Source organism: Amblyomma maculatum, chromosome 8 (genome assembly GCF_055883805.1).
Source record: "Amblyomma maculatum isolate TAMU_Amacu chromosome 8, ASM5588380v1, whole genome shotgun sequence".
Lineage (NCBI taxonomy): Eukaryota > Metazoa > Arthropoda > Arachnida > Ixodida > Ixodidae > Amblyomma > Amblyomma maculatum.
The window spans coordinates 28,415,273-28,437,915 of record NC_139351.1 but is presented as its reverse complement, the minus strand read 5'-3'; the positions used below and the strand labels follow the sequence as shown (position 1 = coordinate 28,437,915).

At 51.5% G+C, this 22,643-nt stretch overlaps 1 protein-coding gene across 1 annotated transcript in view; it reads right to left on the bottom strand.

The window, feature by feature from the left end:
- LOC146180816 (latrophilin Cirl-like) overlaps window positions 1-22,331 on the bottom strand; it is a 301,055-nt gene extending 278,724 nt beyond the window's left edge. Inside the window, exon 1 of the mRNA XM_084576153.1 lies at window positions 22,262-22,331. The gene's annotated coding sequence lies outside the window, so the exon portion shown is untranslated. The remainder of the gene's footprint in view (window positions 1-22,261) is intronic.
- Between the last annotated feature and the right edge of the window lie 312 nt (window positions 22,332-22,643).

The following is a 22,643-nucleotide window of genomic DNA, read 5'->3' as shown; positions in this document are numbered from 1 at the left end:
CATGCCTATCTTTCTCATCTCCGGACCTCCATGAGACTCTGTTAAGCCCCATGTGTACTCTACTGCGGCGTCCAGGCGAAACATACCACGACGTGAAGACGCCGTTCGTCAGGTGGCACGCGAGACGCGCACATGTCCGGTAGCAGAGATGATACATTCGGTGGCAGCGACCGCAAGTTTCCGGGTCCGCGTCGTCGGGGTTCTCGCAGCACGTACTCGACGCTAATTGATGAGCATGCGGTTAAGTCAAGCATGCGTGAAGTCAACTCAAGCCAAAATTAACATCATGAAAAACTACATAGTGATGTCACGTGCACGCTACCAGAAAAGGCAATCGTAAATAAGAAACACGATAGCCGCACATGATGGTGACCCCTCTGGAAGTTTAATTTCTTTTCGCGCCATTTCAACTTAGCAACTTATGCTTGGTGCGCTGAGCACCTTGGAAAAGAGGGAACGACACCACTGAAACGACTGTGCGTATATTGAAACACACTCAGGGAAAGTCTCCTATCGAAAGAAGCTGGATTAAGGAAGCAACTTCAAAACAAGAAATCACAGGGCTTAAAGTCAGGGGGATCTCGGAGGGTCTGAGACCCCCCCCCCCCCCCCCCCTCTACCCCAGATGCATTTATGAGGGATCTGAGACCCCTCCGCGCTCTAATATTGTATAAGGACTTCATGAATACGAAGCAGGCTGTCATCTTTATCTCCTAATTGTCAGTGTCTGTCAGAATATTCCTTCTCTGTTGTTCCGGCAATATCTCAGTAAGATTTAAGAAATATTCATTAGCATATTTTCTAAAATCCGAGAAGTAGAAATATCCCATGCACTGAACAGTTGAATTGAGCTCAGTTGAGTCTGTAGCCGCAGTCGCCTGCGCGTAGCTTTCCAGAGCCATTTCTGGTGACCTCACACTGACAGAGAAAGGCGGGAGTCACGCTGGTGCATAAAATATGACAATCTTAGCCGACGGGCGCCACCAGTCCTGTCAAAAAAGGAGAGATGTGCTTTACTTCGCCCGTTCGGGCTTTTTGGCATGCGTGCCCCGTGACAATGATGACGATCTGACGAATTGTGGGCACTTCTCAGCAAAGGCCAGTGAGAAGTACAACGGGTTTATCATGTGCTTCTCAATCCGCAACGACTCCAGTGGAGCGGCTCTCACGAAGGAAGCATCTAGAATCCTTAAGTAAAGAAAGCCAGAGAGGAAAACTGCAGACAGGTAGTTTACGAGTGCTCACCATAAATCGCTTGCGTGTCCTTACCCCATCCCTGGCACAGACAATAAACCGAACCGGAGCAGACAAACAGGGAACAGGTGTCATGCCTGCAATGCATACATGATGAGCGGCACGGAAAAAGTTTCGCCCTCGCACTTGTACGCATTCCTTCCCGACAGGGAACACCGCGTCAAACATTCCGCTGTCCCAAGATTTTCTCTTTTTTTTTTTTTTTTTCCCCCGTCTCTAATACAGTATGTGCACGCTTGTCGCGTCTACGTTGCCTAGAGTCGCGCATACCTCTACTCTCCATGCAAAACGCGAGGGCCATTACACCAGGACGGGGCGAGGCGCATTCCCCCACGCGCAAGCGCAAAGCTGTGGTCGGGAGCGCACAGCGACCGAGCATTCCCCAAACTCCCAACCAAGCGCTGGAACGCGCGGCGTCATCCCAAAAGCCGCCCGCGGACACGCCGCAACAACATAACGCCGCGAACGCTGGCATCTCGTCGCGTCGGCCTCGGCGAGTCGGCTGCACCGCGCGCTTGTTGGCTCGCTTCTGGCTGTTTGACTACGTCGGGACGCCGAATGCCAACGTTGTTTGTCGCCGTGAGTCTGTGAGAGACGCCGTCGCACGAATACAGGCACGCACCCTCGAACAACCCAAACAAAACAGCGCCAAAGGCACTTCGGCCGTTTTCTCGCGCGAACAGCAGCAGCCTCCCTCTGCACAGCATGTGGGATGGCTGCATGCCTGGGGCGGTAAATTGTGTTTCCCATCCTACAGCACAACGTGCCACCCTGGACGCGACTCTGTGCGTCGCTCTCTCGGGGCCTAGGAAACTCGAAAACAATAACGAGTGAGCAAACTATACAGTAATATTCTTCGCGATGTCAACAACTCGGCAGCGTGATCAGCTGTTGGTCGTTGATTGCGCGCTGAACTGTACGTAGAACGCTCGCTACAGGGCAGGGCGGGTGGCCGCAGTGGACTCAAGGATGGGGAAAACGCAAAGCAGTGCCCGTTCCCTCCTGTCTCCCGTCCTTTTACCTGAACCGCTTGTACAGATTTACTGGACGCATCCGCTCCAGTAAGAACTTACACTTCAAGAACAAGGCCTCGATGCCGCGGAGAACGCGAGTGTTTTACTACTCTGGCTGAATGGACGGTTTCGAGCTAGGACGCGAACGAATTGCCTAGTCTTGTCTCATGAAAACATAATCGACACTCAAAGCTGCAGGAGGAAAGTTATGGTGAGGATGATGCGTGAGCAGTGTGTTATTCCCGTGCCCGCCGAAGACGCTGCTAAAGAAATGATCAATATGACTCTATAGAATACCTACGCTCCATGCATCATTGAGGCCAAATGGATGACTCGCAATCCTAGAGAAAGAAACAAAAATCACACTCCATGAAAACAAGACGAGCAAAGTACAGCACAGGAACTGAAACGAGGGGAGCAGTTTTCGTGAAATTCGGGACTAAATAGAAGAGAAGCATGGAGCAAAGTCGAGCCATAAAAAGACAAAGAGAATAGCTATCCGCCGCGTACACGACGTATTACTTTGGCCAGCCTCGAGACTGTCGTGTTTTGCTTAGCTCAAAGAGGGAGGGGATGGGGAAAACTGAACCGCCAGACAGCCGACAGACAGCAGGGCCAAACAGGTCTCGCTGAGTCTCGGCTGCATCCCCGGGGCTTTCACTCTCGCTTTGTCATGTTTATATTTTCTCGACATTCCCACAACGCTATTCCGCCATGAGAAGACCATTTCCCAGTCCGACGCTTTTCCGTTCCAAAAGCGGTAAAAGAAGAAGAAAAAGAAAAGTCTAATCGACGAAGGAGCACGCTGGGATGAGATATAGTGTATACACAAAACGAACGAAAAACGCAGAGTACGGCTTTTAAAGAGGCAGGGGATGTGTACCAAGAGGAGGAAGCACAACATGATGCGTCACTGAGGGCTCTGGAGGGAACCGAGGAAAACCACAGGAGTCAACTCTGCGGGGACCTCGCCCTCTTTCAAACAGCTGCCGACAGACAGGCGGAGGAGAACCTCACTCATCGCTCGCTTGCTCCTCCACGCAAGAAGCGGGGCCGAAATAGAATAAAAAAGCTAAAATAATCCCACCTTCTTTCAACTTCCACATTACACCCCTCCATCGATTTCGCGCAGATATGTTTGCGGTTAAGGTGGAAAATACAGCGGGGCGCATTCTGCGCTCGACATAGGAGAACGACGAGCTTTCAAAGCACCTTTCCCTCCTCTTTGCTTAAAGTCTTTTTTCTTTTTTCCTGTAACGCTCTAGAAGTCCTCGCGTAGATTCGGTCAAAACAAAAGCTTCTCGTTCAGAGCGACATGAGAAGCCATCCACGGCGCCTATATTTTGAATGCAGCTATAGTCGCAGGTGTGCAATGTGAGTGGATAGGTCGTTTTTGTTCAGGCCCACATACTGCACAGCGACTGCAATTGCAGCATAGCCCCGTATGCTCCCAGAAAGGGTGACCGTATTTTGCCTTCCAAAAGTTCCCCATGCATGCTTGTGTGCAGCAGGAAGCTCCTTTTTCGCGGTAAGCTGCACAGGGCTTCGTCTTGCAGAAGTCGTGCCCCAGAACAACGACTTCCATCCAACGTGCAACTGTCACATGTTTCATTGTCTGCAGCATTCGACAGCAGACCGAGCACCTGAGGTTTCTCTGCGCAATGATAGAAAACTGGGAGCATTAACCTTTTTTTCCAGCATCTGAGACCATTACCTGTCCACTGACCAGTGACAACTGCCACTATGCTCGGCACAAGATCCTGGAGAGTGGGTCACTTCATACAGAATGGCGAAGCAGATACAAAAACAAGGAATTATTTAAATCGGTCAGACACATAAAAAAAAAAAGACAAGTGCAAGCGGAAGCCTCAGAGGGAAAGCAAATAAAAAATAAAGGGAAAAATAAGGCGGTCGACATATGCATTCTGCGCACAAAAGGAAAGCTGTTGAGTCTTGCAGTGCTCCAGGAAACGAGAAGGGTCCGGAAGGTGGCGCCAGCGCGCAAACACGGCCAGGGTAAGCGTGAAGAGAACAAACGGAGTCTCCAAACGAAGGCGAGGGGGCAGAAAACTTCGGCGCCGGTCCCACACGGGACTCTTCCTACACGCTCCACCTGGAAACGGATCACAGGGAGCGACAAGATGGTAGGGGGAAAAGGGAAACATGTGGAGCGAAACAAAGCTCCAGCAAAAGCGGCCGGAAGACGAAGAAGAGCGGATCCCGAAGGAAATAAAGTATGCAGGCATAAAAAACACCTCCTACCTTCGGCAAGCCGTCTTGCGAACTGCGCATAAACACACGAGGGCAAGCACGTCCACGCTCAAACCCCCTCTTGGTCAGCAGCTGGCCGGCCATTGGATGTGGAACCGCCTTGGCTCGCGACTCCTAGCGAGCAGAGGGACGCTGGCAAATATTTGAGCTCTATCCCCATGTACACAAACACGGGCATAGAGGGACAGGCCGCCCAAGATCCCCGCTTCTTCGAGCCCACGCCGCAAGGAGGCGCCCTAAGGGAAACCTCCTTTTACCTAAGGGCGCCCTGTGGCGCACCTAACACACAGCAACAACTGTGGCGCCGCCAGGCGGCGCATTCGCAAAGAGAATTCGATGGAAAAGAAACAGAGTGTGGAATTATGCCGAAAGTGGAAAATGCAGATCAGGAAGGAAGATTTCTTTGATAACTCAAGAGGCAGTGCCCTACTTTTTGAAGCTAGATCAGGGTGCCTTAGAACACGCAGCTACAAAAAGAAATTTAACAATGGAGATGACGCACGTGCTGTATGTGGAAACTCCAGTGAAACAATTGCCCATATTATACTCGAATGTAATGGTATCCATCCGGAAGTCGGTGCAGGCGCAATCACTGTTCCTGAAGCTCTGGGGTTTAGAGATAACAGTGGCCGGGTGAATAAACCGGCGGTGGAAACTAGCAAAAAACGGCTGGAAGATTGGTGGCTTAAAAGCAGAGAAGTGACATAATGTTAGTAATGTAGGAACAAAATTTAATAAATAGAATGATGGTTTAGTTAACCATTCTAAATCAATAATTAAGATATAGGGAGAAAAATGAGCATGATAACTACTGCTACCACCCCGTTTCAAAGGGGACGCTCCTATATTCCATCCATCCATTCCATCCATCTATCCATGCAGTCTAGAGGTGGCCAGCGGATTTAGAAAAACGCAGCAGTTCAGTGGGGAGCATTGCGAGACGACGTCGCGCTGCCGTTGTTTTTCAAAAGGCAGTCTATCGTGAAAACACAAGCCTCCTAAGCGCCTTGGGTCATCCACCGAATGCAATCGAGGTCTAGCACGCAGACTTTCAATCGGCAAGAAAGAGCATGACAGCAAACAACTTAAGTCAGGAATCCTCCTATCTTCTAGTGCTTATCATGGCACGGGTAACTCGCAAGCTAACTGGACATTCGATAGCCATTCCCTCCCGTTTTAATAAGCAACCCAGAAATGCGAACACCTGCGGATGGCAACAGACTATTCAAGTCATCCGTGTTAAGCACGCATAATCGTTGCCTGATGGCATCCGAAACGCTGGGCGTACTTAATTCGTATTCGAGGCATGCGGCCCACATACTTGGAAAACAAAATAGCGCACTTCAAAACACAGACACTGTGTCTGTGTTTTGAAGTGCGCTACAGTTGAATCCCGCTATAACGAAATTCACGGTGCACGAAAAAAAATTCGTTCTCGCGGAACTTCGTTATCGCAAAAATTTGACGTGAAACGCAGAAAGAATTGCCCAAGCAGCAGCAAAGGCATTTAATGCCAAAAATCTGTAAGCTTGGTTTGCTTACGCTTCACGGCGAGCAACGCCGTCACGCGATTTTCGCACTCGGTCAGCAAACCCATTGCAACATCGTCGTCTCGGACAGCAACGAAATTCCTGATGACATCAAAAGCGTCCATCACCTGTACGGCGGTTGCCGCAGCCGGCGCTTCCTGTACGTCGTCGTCTTCTTCATCGGAAGAGTCCTTATCATTCCGGGCAGCTTTTATGATCTGCTCATCACTCACATCTTCGTGAACAACAACACAAGCGTCAGCGCCGATGTATTCGTCGAGCTCGAGATTAGGCGGCACGGTTCCTATTTCTCCCAGCGTTTTCCAGGCGGCCGCGATCCCCGGAGCCGGTGACGCCTCTTCGTCGTCGTCTGTAACGCCTGGTGTTAGGCCAGCAGAGTGTACGGGTCGACCTTCGGCAAATCCGGCGTGCCTGAAACAGTTCACAATTACTGAGCGCCCCAGTGTGCTCCAGGCAGCAGACATAATCTGCAGTGCCACGTACAAGTCCACCTTCGTGTCTCGGCCGGTTTCAGTGTTAAAAAGCAGCCGCTGAATTAACCTCCCGCGGTAAGCGCGCTTCAGGCTAAGAATCACGCCCTGATCGAGAGGCTGTAAGACAGACGTGCAATTGGGAGGGAAAAACCTCAGCTCCGTGTTAGTGAGCTTGACTTCGTCGGAGTGATGCGCTGAACAATTGTCCAAAAGCAAGCAAACTTTACGGCCCTGCCGCTTCATGTCGCGGTCGAATGCCATCATCCACTCGGTGAAAATAGCGCGGGTCATCCATGACTTGTTGTTCGCCTTGTACTGCACAGGTAGGCTACGAGTTCCCTTAAAACAGCGCGGCTTGGCACTTTTGCCTATGACTAACGGCGGACGCTTGTCCGAGCCATCCATGTTTGTGCAAAGCAGCACTGTGATGCGTTTTTTGCTGTGTTTGCCGCCGTGACAGCGCTGCCCCTTGAAGTCGAGCGTCCTAGCCGGCAACATCTCGTAGAATAGCCCGGTCTCGTCGGCGTTGTAAATGTCTGCAGGCGCGAAGTTGCTTAAAATTCCGGCCATGTTACTCGCCTTCCAAGCAGCTGCTCCGTCCACGTCTGCTGACATTGACTCGCCGCACAACACTTTTCCAACGATGTTATGGCGGGCCTTGAAACGGTTTAGCCAGCCAATGCTGGCTTTAAAATCATCAATGCCAAGTAGGCATGCATAGTTCAAGGCTTTCTGCTGGACGATGCTTCCGGACAGGGGGACGTTGCTGGCTCGTGCTTCCACAAACCACGCATGCACTGCTTTGTCCAACTCTTCATGGAGGGGCCGCGTCACCTTTTTGTGCTTCGAGGATGTGCCTGAAGCAAGTGCCATTCTCACGCTGTCCTTATTGCCTAGAATCGTTGACAGCGAACTTGCAGGAATTCCGAAGTCTTCAGCAATTGCCGCTTTCTTCCTTCCGCTTTCTGCTTGGGCGATTATTTGAGCTTTTTGATCAAGGGAAAGAGTTTTGCGTTTTTTCACTTGCGTTGCCATCGTGTCCTGCGGATGAAAACTCGTCGTTGTCGAAGAGAAAGGCAGCGAGTGAACAACGCGACCACGACACAAAGCCAAAATGGCGGAACTGCAATCACGTGATTTCATGCTTAATGTGGCTTTGGATTTGACTTGGACTTCTCGCCAATAAAACTAGTTTCGGTTTCGATTTTGAACGCGAAAATTTCGTTGAAGCGGAAACGCTCTGCAAAAATGGTTCGTTGTGCAGAGAAATTTAGGCCATTAATTCTTATAGGATACTCGCGGGGAATAAAAAATTATTCGTTGTCGCGGAAATTTCGTTGTGGCGGTATTCGTTGTGGCGGGATTCAACTGTATTTTGCTTTCCAAGATGATTTACCAACTAGCCCGTTCTTCCACCCTTGCAAGGCACATATACGATTCCGAAAGGCGGACGACAGCGTCATTTTATTCGCCCCGCGGTTTTGGCCTGAACCCTTCACGTGCTTCATCGGCGAGAAACAGAAGCCGAAATCATGATGTCGAACAGAAAAGCGCTCGAGAACAAACGCGGCTCCCCCTCCCCCGCCGGGCTGCTCCCACGTGAGCGCCGCTGGAGATGTGTAAGGCTGGTAACTCCAGAGACAGCAGCGCGCTCAAGCGAGCAAGGGAACGCAGAAGTTCGTGCTCGCTCAACTACTCCGTCGGCCTGATATGTTTCTTGCAATCTGGAACCTTGGCTCGCCGCTAGGGTAGTGAGAACCGCACTCGGCATTCCTCAGCCGCCCCCGAGTCGTCCTCGTGCCGACTGTTTGCGCTCTGGCTGGGAGAAAGCGCACCCATCTGCGCTCGGAACGCACTATATATACTGCCCGCCGCCGAAGCATGCGGCAACCCTCCGAGGCCTGACTGCGCTACACTATAGTGCGCTGTGCGTGCGTTATTACTTCCACTCCGGGACAGAGTGGCTGCCAAACATTCCGAGACGCTCGGGAGCCGACTGCCCGCAGACCCGCCGGCGACGACAGCGAATGGGATCCGCAGGGCGGCGTCCTCGATTTGCACCAGAGTTTGTGCTTCCAATCATTCCGCATGGCCTGGGCGCATATGCACTGGGCGGACGACTCTATGTTTGGAAACGAAATCTGCACACCAGCCTCTCGCTCCTTTCCCATTTTTCATTTACGCGTTCAGTCTCTTTCCTTTCTTATTAGGGACATTATCCGTCTACAAGCACGAATCACGTAGTTCATATGATTTAGGACAGTATATTACGAAATGCATAGAACTGAGTTTTAAAGACATCAGCTGAGGATTATCGAGTCGTTGTGTTGACAATACGAGTCACGAGCATTTGTCGGCCGTAAGTGTGAAATAACCGAGTCCGTTCTCTTTCCCGCATTAGATCCAAGACTGGCGAAGGGATAGCGATCGCTCTCAGTATGCTGCATGCTGCACACCTGCGTGCCTGGCACTCTGTCGGTGAGGCACGCGAAAGAGAAGGCAGCTTAGCACACGCTGTGCAGAGCCAGAGCAATAATCGAGAACGCGAAAACTGGCTTCGAAAATAGTCAATAGCATAGCCCCTTAAAAGTCCACAGCCACGAAAGCCATAGCTCGGCGGTTGTAACTGTCTCCGTTCGAAGGGCGCTTTTAAACACCGCCTCGAGGTACCAGGAGGAAACGACCCCCCGCCCCATTCCGGCGTACACTTGACGGCGAGCGTCGGGGACGCCGAATGCTCTGCCAAGAAGTCAGGAAGACCTGAGCGAGCGCCAAGTGGCCGTTACACGGCCTGGCCGCTGATCGGGCTCCGCCGAGGAATAAATGTCGGTCCGCTCGGACGCGACTACGCGTAAATTTCCCCCTCCCGTGACGCCGGACACCAGAGGCGCGAGACGGTCGTTTAACGATCACCGAGGACGAAGGAACGGGACTGCAACGTCCGCACACTGGCGCCCAGTCGTAAAACGCCGGTGACAAACAAGCCCGAGGGAATGGAAAAAGGAAAGCAACGAAAATCAGCGTGCTAGTAGAATCCAAAAAGAAAAACACGCACGCATACGGAGATCACGGACACCATGAGCCCCAGTCGCGAACTCAGTGCAAACGACTAAGCCACGACACGAACAGCGCACTGTAAAGAGAACAGTTTAAAGGAACAAACAGTTTTACCGTATTTAAGACTTTGTTTTCTTCATTCCAGAAAAACATATAATAGCAGAAGTATTAATAGCTCTGTTACCAGGCGCCTCACTCACTTCACTCATCATCATCATCAGCCTGATTATACCCACTGCAGGGCGAAGGCCTCTCCCATATTTCTCCACTTAACGCGGTTCTGTGCTAGCTGCATCTACTTGACCCCTGCGAACTTCTTAATCTCATCCGCCCACCTAACTTTCTGCCGCCCCCTGCTACGCTTTCCTTCCCTTGGAATCCAGTTTGTTACCCTCAGCGACCATCGGTTATCCTCTCTTCGCACTACATGTCCTGCCCATGTCCATTTCTTCTTCTTAATTTCCACTAGAATGTCGGTAACTTGAGTTATTTCTCTGACCCATTCTGCCCGCTTTCTATCTCTTAAAGTTACCCCTACAATTTTTCGTTCCATAGCTCTCTGGGTTGTCCTCAACTTAAGTATAACTCTCTTAGTTAGCCTCCACGTTTCAGCCCCATAGGCGAGTACAGGCAAGATGCAACTGTTGTATACTTTCCTCTTGAGCGACACCGGTAAGCTGCTAGTCATAATCTGCGAGTGCTTGCCAAATGCGCTCCATCCCAATCTTATTCTTCTTGTTATTTCCTTTTCATGGTCCGGATCTAAGGTTACTACCTGTCCTCACTTCACTAATGACTGTCAACTACGTACAGGTGCCGTCAAAAGTGAACGGTAGGTAGGTTAATAAAAAAAAAAATTAAAACCCATAGCATAATGATAGAACTTTGAAGTGCACCACGTATTTCGCGCAACATCAATTGCTCCGTAAATGTCAACTCAACGATGCATGAGATGAAAAAAATTTCCTAATATTGCCTTGAATTTAATTTTCACAGCTCCTGCAACAGCTCCGGAGGGCGCGTATACATATATCCAACCCTTATAGTGAACGTGGAAGGTAGTTCCCACTTTGGCAAACGATCACGAAATGCGTATGCACAACCAACTAATTGTGCGTGCCAGCTCTACATACCGTTTTCAATAGGACATGCATGCAGTTGCTAATAGCGGTTCTACGTAGTAGTAGTTCCAGCAGGGAAGCCACTTTCGGAATGAGGGAGAGAACGCTCGGTGTCCACTGAAGCGTTCAGGCACTCAAGGATGGACAAAATGCGCTGTGGGTGACGATGGTGGTACACGCGGAGGTGTCAGTGCGAGCTCCCCTGTCCTACTGCACCGCCGGGGGCAGATTGCTGTGAAGTCGGCATATGCCGGTGGTGGTTTAGGAAATGCAGCGAGGAGAAAAATAAAGCGTTGTGGGGAGCATTCCAACCAGGTTTTGAAGCTGCGATTTCCAAGCAAAAGAGTACGCCTAGAAAATAAAGCGCGGGAAATGGGGCATCAGAGCGGCCACGCCTGCGGCGATCCTCATTTGGAAGGACCAAAAAAAAAAAAAAAAGAAATCTAAATTTCGGCACAAAATTTCCCAGCGATTCAGAACGCAGGTGCCCTTTGCGAAGGCGAAGAAAAGTTTCAAGTTACAACATTCGTCTTTTTTTTTTGTTCTTAGTTTACACTCCCCCCCCCCCCCCCCCCCCCCCCCTTCTGGACAGAACAGAAGTCAAGTCTAGGAGGCGGGAGGGGGGGGGGGAGTAAACAACAGCCAACACTGCTCTTTTCTTTTTTTCTTTCTGTCCAAGCGCGCCTTCCTTGCAGTAAAATTCCAGAGGCTGTGTTCCTTGTTCGTTTTCTCATCCACCGTACATGTCGCCTCGAAGCGTCCTTCGGCTGCACCGCAGCTCCCACCTGTCGCACCTCGGGGAGGATGCGAGGTCGAGCAGGTATGGGACAAGATTTTCACTCCGATGCAGGAAGCAGCGGAATGGGAAGAACGGGCGCGGAGGAAAGATACAAACAGAGCGGCCAGTAAGGGCGGATGTGGCGAAACTGCCGCACCGATAGAAAGGGGGGGGGCTTTAATGGTCGCCGCGACACGCGCGTAAATCTCGAGCCGGACGTCTTTTTCGCCTTTGCGCGGGCGTGACTGCACGTACGCGCGAGACCCCCTTTGGGCTGTGCCTTCGCTGCTACGCTCATCGCTTCCTACAGTGAGTGAGCGCTGACGCCCGAAATTCCCTTTGGTGTAGTATAGCACGGGGACCCAATGCGAGCGCTGCTGGCGCCACCTCGCGTGCAAGTGGTAGCTTGGTGCAAGTGGTGACAAGCTTCCCGATATCCGGCGCCGACACTCGCGCAATCGTTGACGCACAGGCTTCTCATCACCTTTGTGCGCTTATAAACACTCTTATGAACATATATATATATACGTCCAATTTCCTACATATCGTTGTTTATTGATTGATTTAGAAATTCGTTTAATTATTTGCATTAAATCTGACAAACAGCAGACCTTAGCGAATGATTTCATGTATAAATAAACAGGAAACTTTAGCTACTACCCATCAGGAACCATCGTATAACTTGGAAACTGGAAAAAAGCAAAAACGCACTTTTACAGCTGTGTCGAATATTCAGCGTCGAAGACACGAACTAAATAACGGTCAATGAGGAATCAGCTGAAAGGATCGCTGCTTTGAGTATGCCGCAAAAAAGGAGACAGTTTGCACGACGTAATTCCGCTGCGTTGTCACACACACACACACACACACACACACACACACACACACACACACACACACACACACACACACACACACACACACACACACACACACACACACACACGCGCGCACGCACACACGCACACACACACACACACACACACACACACGCACACACACACACACACACACACACACACACACACACACACACACACACACACACACACACACACACACACACACACACACACACACACACACACACACACACACACACACACCACTAAAACGAATGTCTGGACTGGCACAGCCATAGGCGGTCAGAAACTTCCCCCGCCGTCGCAAGCGTCGCCGCAGTGATCATGGTCCTAACACGGCAGGACACTGTCATCTCTTCAGAAGTCACAGATTGCAATCTATACAAGTTCTCAGATTTGAAGGACGCAAGCTTCCTCCAAAATAAGTGGCGACTTCAGCTGGCGAATCAGACTCGTCCCAACCGAGTTGCGAGCAACTGGGCCCCGAGCAGCCACTGTAGGTACAAGCTCCAGTCAAGGCAACCGCTGCGCGGCCAGCTGAGCCAAACGGAAGTCCGGAGGCATCGGACAGCATCGCAGCCCCGGAACGACGTGCGCGCTAAATAAATGAGTGCGAAAAAACAAGCTTCCGAGGGAAGCTCACGGCAAGCAGAGGACATTGACGCAGCAGCCCCTAGTGGGGAGGACGGCCGAGAGCGCCAGGCGACGCGTTACCCCGAGCGCGGCATTAAAAATGAACCAACGGAGCGTCGACGCCCGCCTGGCGCGGACAGCATGCGCCGGTGTGCGCGCGCGGGAAACTGCCTCGGCGTTAAGCACAAGGCGTAGTTCCGTGCACTGGAAAGGTGCTCCAAAGCCTCATCTCGCGGGACCTTCAACCAGGCGTGCGCTGCTGTGACAGCTTTGCGAGAGGAGTGGCGAGCCCATGCTCTGTCGGCTCAGCGAGTGACAACTCGATCTTGGAAACTGCGTTCGATCTAGGCCCGGTCCCGCTGCATCTGACGGCATCAGCGCCAGAGAAAGAGGCAAAAAGCAGATACGTTGTGGCATGTGCCGTGGATCGCCTGACGTTGCACCGATTCGCAAGACAAAACTCGAAAAGGCGTTCAGCTTCCACGCCTTCTGAACTTGCCCGTCTCGCGAGTCGCAAGACGAAATGTGACCCGACGTTTCCTCCTCGGTGACGGTAATGTTCGGAAAACCATTCCAATATTATGTCCCTACAATGTAGCAGCTGCGCTTAAGATCCTGCACGCAATTATGGAAGCCTACTCAGCTGTAAACGGCACCGCCGCGAAGCTGTGAACGGGAGACACCGCGAAAGACGTCGCCACGTACTGCGCGCGCTTCGCTGGCGTCGCAGCCAAAAACGCACGTAACAGTGGCATTAACAGGGAGTAAGTGAAAGGGAGAGAAATAAACGACGAGACGAGCGCAGGCCTGTCCTGCCCGTTTCCTCCCATCTCCAGCTATTATCGGCGTTGGGACGGAGGCGAGTCGCCCATAACGGGAACCTTCGTAGCGACCAGCGAGGCCGGGGTGCCTCGCCGCTTCCCCGCTTGATTCACGGCTGACCATTCCGCGGCGCCGGCAGTTACGCGCTGCCGTTAGCTACGCGGTAGGTGGCGCACACGTGGAGAATGCGCCGCCTCCATCCACGTCACCCAGCCGCGACTCCGCTCGGACTGGTGGCGACGTGCACGCCGTCTCTGCGATTTTATCGCCCAAAGAACCGTTTCCTCGCGTAACACGCAAAACTGACGCTGCGCATGCGACTCTTCACATTGAGCAGGATGTTATATCCTTTCTCCACACCAGCCATATTCGAAAGAAGAAGTCGCACACTGTACTCGGTCTTCCCGCTACGGGGTTTGCGATTCGGAGCGCCAAAAATGTGCGCCATCTGAACGGAAACGTTCACGGTAACAGTAGGGATATTTAGCAGAGCGGAGACGCACGGATTTAGATCTCTCATTAGAAAGACTTAGCAGACAGAGACGAGACCGGACGCCTCGTACGCAAGCGCAGTAGCCACAGCTTGCCCTATAGGATCTCTCATAATAGATACGTCGCCAACTTCATCCACCAGCCTGTTGGTAACGTGCAGCACACACGCGTTCAACATATTCGAGACTGTACAGGGAAGAAAGATCCTGCGTTGTAGTGACGTCATCGTTGAGCCTCAGTATCGGATGGAGTTTGCTCCAAAGCTCACTGTAACCTCAGTGGCATATGAGGTTCCGAGAACTGTGCAAACGAATTATCTTGCCGAATTAGCGATTTTCGGCCTATAGCTACTTTAGCGCACGTGACCCTGTCTGTTGGGTTCACGAACGAAGCGGCTACACGCTATAGCAGTTTCCCGTCATGCCCGAGTCTCTCCTTTCTATAGGCACGAACACCACGAGAGCAGCTCATGCGCAAAGCGTGATGTCAATCGAGTGACACTGTCACGGACAACGTCTCCTTCAGGAGGGTACAGCCCACAAAACAGGCCGAACTCTACGCATATTAGTGGAGCACCAATAGAAGAAACAAAATGGATCGTCTCGAAACCACTACGGAACCAAACTTCTGTTCGTGGAACAATTTTCCACGAGCATTCTTCCGATTGATGCGTGCGCCCCCTATGCGACCCGGAAGCGTGCCGCCACCGTTCACGACGGTGCCTTAGCTCGTCCAATGCCCTAGCACCGCACTATACGCAACGGCGCACAACGCGTTGAAGCGTCTTCGCAAAAGGGGGCCGTTCTAACGCGCCATTGCAATAAATTCCCGCGGGCATTGCGACGCGCAGCATACATACGTCTTCCAGGGAGCGTAAGTGTTTGTGTTTCCTTTTTTATTTTCTTTTTGTGAACCAAGCGGGTATACGCAACGACACATTTACCCTCAGAGGTGACAGCAACGTGTTTTCGTGCGTCCCGAAACTGTTGCGACACTTACACACGCGAAAGAAACGACGAGTGCTATACGAGCTGCTGTACAGCGCTCACTGCTTTCCGAGCGTATATATCTCATTACAGGGCACTTTATTTTATTTTGCCTTTTTTTTTATTCCTCTTTTTTTTTTTTTCGATACATTCGGTGAGAGCACGCGGGGCAAGCGCTGCTAGCGCGAGAGCACATTTGGAACGCGATGGGGTCGTTTCACCCAAGTGGATTTTGTACGGAAACGAATTCGGAGAGCGCGGAACTGTCGCACGCCTCTCTGGAAGGCAGTGGCAAGCGGAAATGCGCAAGCAATTTAGCATGCAAGCAAGCAGCGCTATTAACGGTCGTAGACGGGAAACATGCAAAACAAATGCGACCTCCTCGAAGTTCAACCGCGGAAACCTCTAAATTATTTTGCGCAAAAAATATGCCGTCAAACCTCAGTTCTTGCTGATGTATACGGACGGTAGCAGGAAAGTTTAAGAGCACGTCCGTGGCGTTTCCCTTCTAGAAACCGAAAACATTTCTTCTTTTGACGCTATAATCGGCGCCACAAAAGCTTGTATAAGCGAAGTCAAGCGAAGCTTACAGGACCACTTACTTGCAGCCCATCCGATGCGGTGGTAAAGGTAGACGGCCCTTGGGCTGCGCGGGCGCATGCACCAAGCTTATTCGTGTAAAGAACAGGACAAGTCCTCACTGACCATATCTGCCAATTGCGACAGCTAAATATATATATATATATATATATATATATATATATATATATATATATATATATATATATATATATATATATATATATATATATATATATATATATATATATATTTATATTTCCAGGCACTGCAGCGATGGTTTGGTCCATTGAGCATATCCCTCTCCCACGCGGAAGGTGAGAGGTTCAATCCCCAGCACCATCAGTGTGTAGCCGCAGGTAATACAATGGGTGCAGGCTTTCCCCTAGTGCTCGGCTTCTCTGAGGAGAGTTGGGAAGAATAAGTGATTGGCGTCCTCTTGTGTACAAAAAAGAAAAAAACAACAATATTCTGTTCCATGGTGCTCTTCGGCCGAAAATACACATGCGTCATAAAAATTACCCATGATTACGTTACTTCCTAATGCGAAATTTGAGTGCAGCTCATCAGCTGTTTCACCTTTGTCGATATATTGAGGAAAATATTTCGAGCAAGACACGTATGTACAATTACAGACAAGTTCTTTTTTTAATTTTTCACACGTATTCCTTCAAGGAACACTCCACTAACAGTTATTGGCTGTCATGAAAGAAGCTTTGTGGCCGGAGAAATAAGAGAGCAATTTAGTTATCGGGAGGTTGCGGGAAGCAGCGCGTGGGCCCACAGGAACGTTGCGCGACGAACAGTTAGAAGCGACTGACTGATGCCGCTAGCGAGTGAAGCGAGTGAGAACGGGATGCACGCACCGTGATCCGCTGATAACGAGCCGGCGTTTCGGCAACCGGAGAGCACCCTCGCTGCCACGCAGGAAGAGGGGCAACCCCCCCCCCCCTCTTTCTGCATGGCGGCGACGGTGTTCTACGCAGTCACGTTGTCTTGACTCGCTAGCGGCAGCAGTCAGTCACTGCCAGCGCTGGCTCCGGCGACGCCCCCCTCCCCCTTTTTCGTGTTCGGTTGCTGCGCTCGTTCGCGATCGTGCCCCCATCGTTCGCCGCTGAGTGTACCCCCCCCCCCCCCCCTCTTCCTGCGCGGCTCCGGTTGCCGAAGCGCCTGCTCGAACTGGGGGGATGAAAGTGGGGCGGAGCTGGTTACGAGGCCAACGCGGCCGACGAAGACGCCGACGAAGACGCGAAACCCAGGAACGGGCACCAAAGAGCTGCGCTCTAAAATGAACACCATCAAATTTCGCGCAGTGAGAAATTGTTAGACGAAAGAGTACGAGACGATCGATATCACTGAGGAGCTACAAAGGGAGTGATTGGCCATGACCGCAAGGAAATGTCGGACACAAGTATCCTACGCATAATATATATGACTGCAGTGCACGGTGTCTACATGCGCGACGCTCCGGGTCCGTTCGTGTTACGGTAGCTGCAACCCAACACTCGGCCACCAGCGATCGGATCATTCACTTCTCCGGCAGACCCCGTGCGCGCTCCGGGAGACGCGGACGGATGGCTGCCCAGTAGGTTGGTCACGCCCGGACGACCGCCACCCACTGGGCTGCATCAGGCGCGACGACATCCCGCCGCCAATCTGTCCCAGGTGGGATTTCGAAGGAGCCCTTCCGCTGAGCGATCCCCTGCGCGTCACACGCCAGAGCACGCGACCACGCCTCAGTCGCAGCATGGGACTTACGAAGGAGGCGTCATGCAACGAACGCCGCCTCACTCCGGGTTGGCAGCCTCCAAAGAACGAGGTAGGATGGCAGCGGCCCAAGGCGCGTGTAAACTATCGCCACCTCTGTCGGCGTCGCCAGATCAGTTTTGGCAATTCGGGTTCGAAAAATAAACTGAGGTCAACGCGTCGCTCATGCAGTCATCGTACCAACTAGATGGTGAGATGAGTGTCGAACAAGCAAGCACGCTGTTCGTTGCTGACAACGCGAAAGAACAACTCTCGAGCGTTCTACCACCCTAACTTTAGTCCAAAATGAGGAAAATTGCTGCCTTCCGTGCCAGAAACGGAAGAGCAAACTGCGGAGTTTCTGCGTCTGCGCGACTTTGCCTATTGCTGTAAGTTCTAATAATTGTCCCGAATAAACGTTTTCGTCTGAAGCAGTGGTTCGGATTGGTTTCGCGAAGATCTTTCTACTTGACGCACATCCAAAGGCACATCAGCACGCAGTTGACATAGCGCAGTCGGAGAGAACGAGGCCTGCGTACGAGCACCATGCACCGGGGTACAGCGCGAGCGAGATGGGCGGAATTCATGCATCGGCTGGGAACACCCGCGCTGTACAGTCGCTGGCAGAGTCTAGAGACTTCGAACGCGACATGAACAAAAAGAAAGAATGCTCGTGCAGGCACGCGAAAGGAAGCTGCCGTTGAGAGCCGAATGAAAGGATCGAGGCTTATCAAACAAAAACAAAGTGCAGCTTCCACTGACCCATGGCCTGCATCGGCAAGAGATTCTGAATTTCTCTCTCTCTCTCTCTCTCTCTCTCTCTCTATATATATATATATATATATATATATATATATATATATATATATATATATATATAAAGCCTTGTCGCGTTTAATTGATTTATGGGAAAGGAAAGGCGCAGTATCTGTCACAGTTCCCGGCAGACGCCTGAACCGTGCGGTATGGGGAGGGCCACCCCCTACACCACAGACCTCCATGCCAATAACTCTTCGACAACTTTTCGGCCTCGTTCCGAACACTTCCGGCAAAACCTAAGCCCGAACGAGGTGACGTAAAAGAACGAAGAATCCGCTCGAGGAGGGCCTTACCTTAGATGCTTGGAGCAACGGTATGCCTCGAGGAAGCGACACTAGACTGGACCGGCCGCAGTAGCCGCGCTTGAGAAGGATAACTCCCGTGAGGGCTGGAAGCAAGAGGTCGTGCCCACGAAAGACGCGCACCTCTCTCCACGACAACGCTTGGGTGGCCGAATAGGGCTTTCCAGAGGTGTTTGTGGTCTTGTCGCGACAACCGCACCAAAGCAAAGACAGCGGATGCCGCTCGAAGACAGCTGAGCGGCAAGGGAGGAGGAAATGGGGAAATGGGGGATGTCTGGGCGCCCACTCAGCATCGACCGAAACTCGTCAACCCCCCGGCGAACACTGCGGCAGGCTATGTATGCACTGACCGAGTGGTAAACACGAGGAAAACTACGGGAAGCGAGGAAAATGGGGACAACGTGAGGGATTCGCGAGTGTGCGAAAGCCCGCAGACCACTTCGCAGCTGGGTGCCAAACAAATGAGTGCGCGCGATACGGAGATGCCCGGACAATGAGGGACCCCCGTCCACCGAGTTTGTCTGGACGAAGCTAAGCCGAGCACATCGACAAGAGCGAAGGTGCTGGAAAAGAGGAAGCAAAAAGACAAATGGTGCGCGCGGAGCTCCGCAGCGGGTGAGTTGGGGAAAATCCGAAGATGAGGTGGAAGATAGACTTGCGCCGCAGTGCGAAACCGCAGCGCACTGGGCCGCGTGCATACGCGCGCCCTAATCACTCAGCTCGTTCCAGTCCCAGCAGCAACACCGGCAGCAGCGCCACGCGTGCGGGTGGGCTCTTTAACGAGCGCGGGCGAGGTCCATGAAAACGGGGTGAGAGCGGAAGACGCGCAGGCGGCCGCCTAACGAGCGCGGTCGTCGAGCTAAGTCGGCGTCCATTTGCGCTCTTTTTCTCCGCACCGGATTAAAAGGGTCCACCAACCAGCAGGTGCTCGCGCATTTTGGAAGCGCCCCAGAATAAGGCGCCGCGGCCACCCTCGTTCGGGAAGGGCTAGAATGGGTCGAATTAAAGGAGCTTTCAACAAATCCTCCACATCCTTCAGCACTGACGCCCGCTTGAGTGGAGCACTTAAAAGAGCCAACCTATACCGTCGCCGGCACCGTGTCATGTCCTAGAAATGAGTATAGCACACAACAGCATCGACTGTCGCCAACACACCAGCGTAGATTACCACTGACAGCGATGTGAATAGGATATCACCAAGCATGCGTATACGCTGGATAGCCGTTCGATTGGCTGGGACATCTCACAGCGTAATATTTCATCACCGCAGCAACGGCACTGGTTACTGCACTGGCGCTGGTAGGTTTGTGACAGTTCGGGATGCAAATGAGCAAGAAAGGTGCACGCCTCAGCGATATCGCGAAGAATCCCGGGCTGTCAAAACATGGCGACCCAATCGAGTATTCGTGTGCGGCAATGTCGCGACTGAGGGGTGAAAATCGCAAGGCGAACTTTACCGCTATTCGAGATTCTGTGGGCGCTCATATAAAGACAAGTGAAGCAACTAACTTGGACGGAATACTGTGACACTTGTCCTTCCTTTCCAGATCGCGACCTGCAGCCAATATCTGCGCTGTTTACACTCGCTCTCAATTGGTATGGTTCGACACCCGAGGATAAACGGAACTCTGACTGAGCTCCTGAACGCTAATGCGGACCAAGAATATTTTGCTGTGTTAGCGTGAAAATGTCTCGATTAGCATTGGTAGCAGCATTTCTACTTGCATCTAGTCACGTCCGATAACCGCACTCTCGATCCGAGGCATCGGGAAGCTGGTACGCAGCGGAGTGGCAGGCCTTTCCGTGCGCACAGCTGTCCCAGCTTCCACAGCGTTGTACGCACACGGCAGGTGCCTCTAAGCAGCATGGTCGCGTCACATGCCAGGCTGAGCGCGGGTGATAATTTTCCAAAACGTCGCGTGTCTTCGCCACCGCGACGAACGATACTTTGCCCCGGGCAATGTTATATAACCGACTCATTTATCAGGTACTGAGAGCGCGCGCCTCGCGGCGTGTCCCCATCTCTGCAGTCTTAATATGATTCCACATACGTGCCGGTTATAACTTTAATAACTGGAACCTATGTGGAACCAGATGAGTGTATCTACGGCTACGACATCGACGACGCGCATCCACGAATACAGAGTCCGGAGGCTTCCGGGCGGACGTACCATCCAATGCTGCTCTCATAGACGAGATGCAGAAGGGCACGCCATCGCAAGAAGGAAACGATAACTCATGCCGCCAGAAAAGGAGCGAAAACAAACAATTGGCTGGCCGGGAACGGCGCGTTGATAGCCTGCGATGACTCGGTTCCCTGAATGGTGAGGCGCTGCAAACGAGTATGTGCCACGTGCGATTGGAAGGGATAGCCAGCTGAGAGGCACTGATCTCGCACACACAATGGCGTTGTGCGTAGGCGTTTACATGACCTCGACAGAGTAGAAGTCGAGACGATTGTACCAGGGACCGAGCGATTTTTGAGATGGAAAGGTGATCGGCCGGTCAAGCCGGATCGCTTCAGACATCGGGGTCCATGTGAACTGTGACTAAGGGCTCCGCCCATCAGCGACCACAATCAAGGACGGAAAAACATAAATGTTTTTTAAGATGCATTTAATAAAGGTTATTTTCGATTTTTCGATAAGTTTGCATTTTCTACGGGGACTGAACCAGAGTGTCAAACTGTGCCGCAGCGAGGTGACCAGAATGTTCTCAGAAAATGCACACGCCGGAAGCTCCAGCCTACGTACGAAGAAAGCGTTGATGCAAGCCGTGCTTGAAGTGCAGCGAACCCGGAACTATAGCGCTGTAAGAGCGGCAGCGCCCTGCAAAAAGAACTACTTATACCACGGAAATCTCAGTCTCTGCACTCGCCGTGTCAGCAAATACGAATCACCAGACGACGCCATCGAAAAAAAAAAATAATGAAAGTATTCGCCATCAGCATGTCAATTACATTAAGGCGGCTGCAGTCGGCGGGAAGAGCGCAGTGTACAACGTCTGTTATACGCGTGAAGAATAAAAAGCACTGTGGACGCAACCTTGCCTCTGGCACAGATGATGCGCGTCTTTTTATGCTTCTTTATTTAGTATCTTTTGTTGTTTCCTCGCAACACTTTCTCATATTGGGAAAAAGCTCAGCGGGTTCGCAGGTTCGCGTCTCAGCCTGCTCGGAATGACGATGCTTTCCTTGAATATATATACATATTGATACGAAATTGTGAGCGCAGAAAAGAATGAAATGGCAGAAAGCGAGGAGGAACCGAAGACACCACGTAAAAGGCTATACACTCGAATCGAACGCGATCAGAAAGTTTGTCTCGACAGAAAACTGGTGCACTGCACACAATAGTGACCTGAGCGCTTTAAAGAAATTCGTCCACAAGGATCATGTATGTTGTGCCGGCTCCCGGATAGTTAGTCCGAATACATTGGTTCAGCAAGTATAAGTATGCACCACGGACATACAAAACCCACAAGAACTCATTCCAGTACTCACAGTGTTGGGGCCTCTGGTAATCCCTAGACGAGAAGTCTCCGATTCGATTGGAAACACGCACGAGTCCTCGAACTGCAAGAAGAAACAGGCGAGAGAAAGTCAATTTCTGCAGTGGAGAACCGGGCACACATCTATTTCACTACAATTAGCACGTGTCACGTCCGTGATTTTCTTTGGTGATGAAAATTGGGGAAGTAGGCCCTGTGCATAACATTAGGCGAATATAGAAGAAAAAATTGGGCAAGTTGGTTTACATTCATGGTTGAAAACAGCGCCAACTAGACAGCGCCTGCCACCGTCGTTCCTTTCTTCGTCTTTGTGTCTAGTTCGCGCTTTCTTCAACCATGAACTCCTCCCGACGCTAACTTGAAGTTATTAGAAA